The sequence below is a fragment of the Gambusia affinis genome, linkage group LG09 (genome assembly GCF_019740435.1).
Source record: "Gambusia affinis linkage group LG09, SWU_Gaff_1.0, whole genome shotgun sequence".
Taxonomy (NCBI): Eukaryota; Metazoa; Chordata; class Actinopteri; order Cyprinodontiformes; family Poeciliidae; genus Gambusia; species Gambusia affinis.
Window position 1 is genome coordinate 3336141 of NC_057876.1, and position 4402 is coordinate 3340542.

Below are 4402 nucleotides of genomic sequence, written 5' to 3' on the forward strand. Positions count from 1 at the left end.
CTACCATTCATGGTGGTCAGTAACAGAAACAAAAGCCAGTAGCGGGCACAGTCTGCTAATGTGCTAACAGCTGAGCTAGAGCTATGTGCCAGTTTCAATGCCGTTATATCTTTGCATGGCGACAGCTCATCATCAGACTGGACAAGCCTCCATGAAGTTATGTTTTAAAGTCATCCTGTGCATTAAACAGTGGTGCAGAGAGAACCTGACCAAGTTTTATTTAATATGTGGTCGAGTAGGAGTGAGTTGGCTGAAGATGTTTTAGCTGAAGTAGCACCAATGCTTTTCAAAAATAATATTTATTAGACATGTAGAGTGGTGAAACAAAGCTCTGGTGAAGGTAGTGCTGACAGAATCATCTGTGATATGAGAGTACAGGAGGAACTCTGGTGGCTTGATCTTTCAAACAGATCATCAGCGCCAGAAGAGCTCTGATAGAAAAGGTTAGATATCGCTTTCATGTTTGTATCTGTTCAAACCTTTTAATGCAACACTATGCAGAGTGCATAAGTACCCTGAGTACTCCACCGGCTCTTTGGCTTAACAGGAAAACAACTTTTTGAGACTCTCTGGTATGGAAAAACATGTTTTAAATCAAATTTATTGTAGTTGCCTGTAAGCATTTTACTCAATATGTCTGATATTTTAATTCTGTATAAGAAAACAATCAAAGTGATTCCTTTTTTACTTTTTCCCTCTTTTAGATCAGTTTACCTAAGAGGGAAAACAGAGTTATGTTATTTCATAGTCCCCTACATTAATAATTTACACATAGTAAACTAAAAAATTACATTATAATAGATCAAATATTACAGTATAATACAAACAATAAACATGTTTGAAAAGTGTTAAATACTATTGTTATGAATGAATAAATGTTTTTATTTTGAGATGAAAAGTAGTCCATACATCCAACAATGGAAATTAAATTGTTGTATGTATAAAAAGGTTTTGTTTTTTTTAATTCTGAAGCAATCAGAATAAATAATTTTTGGGTTTATTACATCTTTTGTAAAATTAAAACAAAGGGTTTTTTTTGAAAACAGAAATTATTGTGTTATCTAGGAAAATTAAGAACAAAATCGGAGGGAAGGAATCTCAGCTCAGTTTTAACTAAACCAACACAAGAAAAACAATTGCTAAAAGTAGCACACAAAAAGGAAACATCATCTGATTAGAATGATGATATCTCAAAATTGTAAAAAGAAATATAAAGTAATTGAAGAAATAACAGGAAGAATAACCAAAATAAAGCACCGGCTTTATACAGACATACTTGTATTAATTACAGGCCTGTTTCTTTGCTATTGCAGCTCTTCAATATTACTAGAATATTTGAAGAAAAACAAAACCAAATCTGACTTCTTTATGTACCTAGAACTCTTATAAAGCCACACAATCTCCACTGCAGTCACTCCCAAATGCACCTTGGAGACTATTTGGCACAAAAGAAGAAAGAAGCCCTTCTTCTCTCCAATCTTTTTGTGCATTCTTGTGGGATTTACACAAATGTTCAGAAGCCATGGAGGAGGCTCTCCTGAAAGGCTGCCAAATCTCCTTTGAGGAGTGAAACATGTAGCCTTTGAGAAGTGGAATAATTCCAATGTGGAAACAGTTATGGAGAAAACATCCCAGTAGCAGCAATAAAATGCGATTCAAAGCAAAAGCAGCTGCCCAGCCAGACCAAATCCCAGCGAAGTACAATGAGTTGTGTGACTGTAATGTAACCAAAACATGGAAAGGTTCAAGTCCTTGTATATTTTAAGCTGTAGTTTATCTTAACCTTCTTAATAATTCATTGTTCAATCTAAGTGACCTTAAATTCTGTTCACACTTCACAAAGGGAGTGAATGTTTATACAACCACTTATTTTATGTTTCTACTAAATTATTTCATTTAGTAGAAATCAGTTTTCACATTGATCTTAATGTTGTTTGTGCCAAAAAAAGCAATATATACATACAATATTCAAGGGGGTGAATACTTTTCATAAGCACCGTAAGTAGAACTCCACAGAGACCAAATGCCTCATCCCCAACTCTCAAAGGAGCAGAGTGAGGAGACCACCTAAATGTGGATATAGGTTTTGGCAGAAATCCATAATGACTACCACTGAAAACTCAAACTTGACTTAATAAACTAACTTAATTATAAAAAAAAAAATTCCGTCCAGAAAATGTTCACGTCTTGAGCACAGAGTGAAAGACAAATCAGCTCTATACATATTTTTGTCTTGTTGAAATCCAAAATGCAGTTTGTTTGATTTTATCTTTCCCTTCGGTCTTTCAAAGCATTAGCTTTGCAGCAACAACAACATTTTACAGTGCCTATGGAACCTAAGATGGTGGCATTTATTCAGCTTTTCAAATCTCCAAAGTACCTTTGTGACAGTTTACACAGTTTATTTTTTAAAGGAGTGCCATGCAGTTATCCCTCCTGACAGTTAGGATTTACAAAGCTAGTGTACCCTTGTATGTTTGTATAATCTGTCACACAAGGAATATACACTTTAAGGTATAGACCCTTAAATCCCAATGACAAAAAATGCTTTTTTTCTTTACATACAAAAAAGATCCTTCACATATTAGTTTTTCAGTTTTGTACTCATAATGTCCATGAATAAACACACATTTCCAAAAGAGATATAATAGTAAGTGTATTTCTTTCAAATATTTGACAGGTCATGCAAAGGCTGCCATACAAAGCTTGACCCACATCACTAGTTTTCATTTTTTTGCTGTAAGCAAAGCAAGAATTACACATATTAATCTTAATGTTAGAACCTTCTCACAATATCGGAGCCCATATTCTAATTTTGTGCATAGGAATGTGGGAAACATGCTACTTTTTCTTTATGCACTGTAATCTGTTAACAAACAGTTAACAGATGGCTAGAAATATAAAATTGTTGGTAAAATAAAAACAAACATATAATACTAAACCTTAATATTGCACTGTGCTCTTGATCATTGAATCTGTTAAATGCTGATATTCCACAAAACAGGACTTCACAGGAAAACACTTTATATATAGATTTATCCTTGACTTTTATACCCTTCCATACAGAATGGGAGGCTACAATTAGAGCTATGCACCACTTATTAAATCTGTAAATCTGACATAATAGGAAATATAGCAGCAGTGAAAAGGGAATATAAACTGGAACAACTAAAAGTGCTGCTGTTGATATGTTGACTTCCCAAAGGGTAAACACCAGGCATTAGGATTGGCAATGCACCACAAAATGCCAACAGCTTTTTGTCTTTTCCCTCATTAAATCCACACAGCAGAGTGATCCATGTCAGCTTCATCCACCTACTACCAACCACAAATACTGATAACATGCTTTTCTATCTTAACCAGAACTTTACATTGACTTCCATTCTTTTTCTTTTTCTTGCCTACCCCTGACTCTTACCCTGAACCTAAACATTGCTAATCCATGACTAGCCCTAACCCTTAACCCTAAAATAGCAATTCGTCTTGCAGGGTGAGGGTCTGGGCCTTTGGACCAACAAGGTGCAGTGTTAGATACAAATACACATAGACACATATTACAAATGTATAACAGTCAGACTCACAAATCAATTATTGGGCAGATCTTTATAAGACCCAGCAGAAACCTCACACGACTGTTTGGAAATGAACCTTTAACAATTGTATTTTACATTATGCAAATTTGTAAACCAATTTTGTGGAAAAGAAAGTCATGAGCTTACTGACATGTATGTGTAAACAAGGACTTTGTAGGGAATGCAGGTATCAGTCTCAATAACTCCTGCATGTGTAGCGAGCTCTTTACCAACTCAGCTACACATGAAACAAAACCAGAATCTCTCAGGATTTCTGGAATGTTCAAGTTCAATACGATTGATTTCTGTGTAAAAGCTTGACTGTCTCTCTTTGATTGAGCAGAGCACAGGGACGAGGTGGCCGAGTGGTTAAGGCGATGGACTGCTAATCCATTGTGCTCTGCACGCGTGGGTTCGAATCCCATCCTCGTCGGATACTTCTTGGTGGAACAGGTGTGATCTCAAGCATTATTGAACTATAATGTCTAGAATCTACCTGATGTTCTTTTAGACTTAGCAATGTTATTTGTGTGGACACTAAATTTCTTGTTCTCTGAATTTTACAACAATGTCATCAACTCCTCTCATTAACGGAAAAAGTCAAGGTACAAAACATCCAAAACTGCCTTTTCATCCTTGTGTCATTGGGCCAGGACTACAACCTGTTCTCATTGCTATTGAGGCTTTAATAGAGCAGATGGAATTACAAGGTTACTTACTGCTGCTACTTACGGCATTGAAACTGTTAATTACTGCTTTGATAACTCCAACAGAGTTTTGTCTGAGAAAGCACCTTATCCAGAAGCGATTACCAAACACTGCCATCTTCA

At 35.7% G+C, this 4402-nt stretch overlaps 1 non-coding gene across 1 annotated transcript; it reads left to right on the forward strand.

Moving 5' to 3' along the window:
- The first annotated feature begins 3923 nt into the window (after window positions 1–3923).
- trnas-gcu lies at window positions 3924–4005 on the forward strand. The gene has a single exon. It is a non-coding gene; the product is annotated as a tRNA-Ser (tRNA).
- The last annotated feature ends 397 nt before the right edge of the window (window positions 4006–4402 follow it).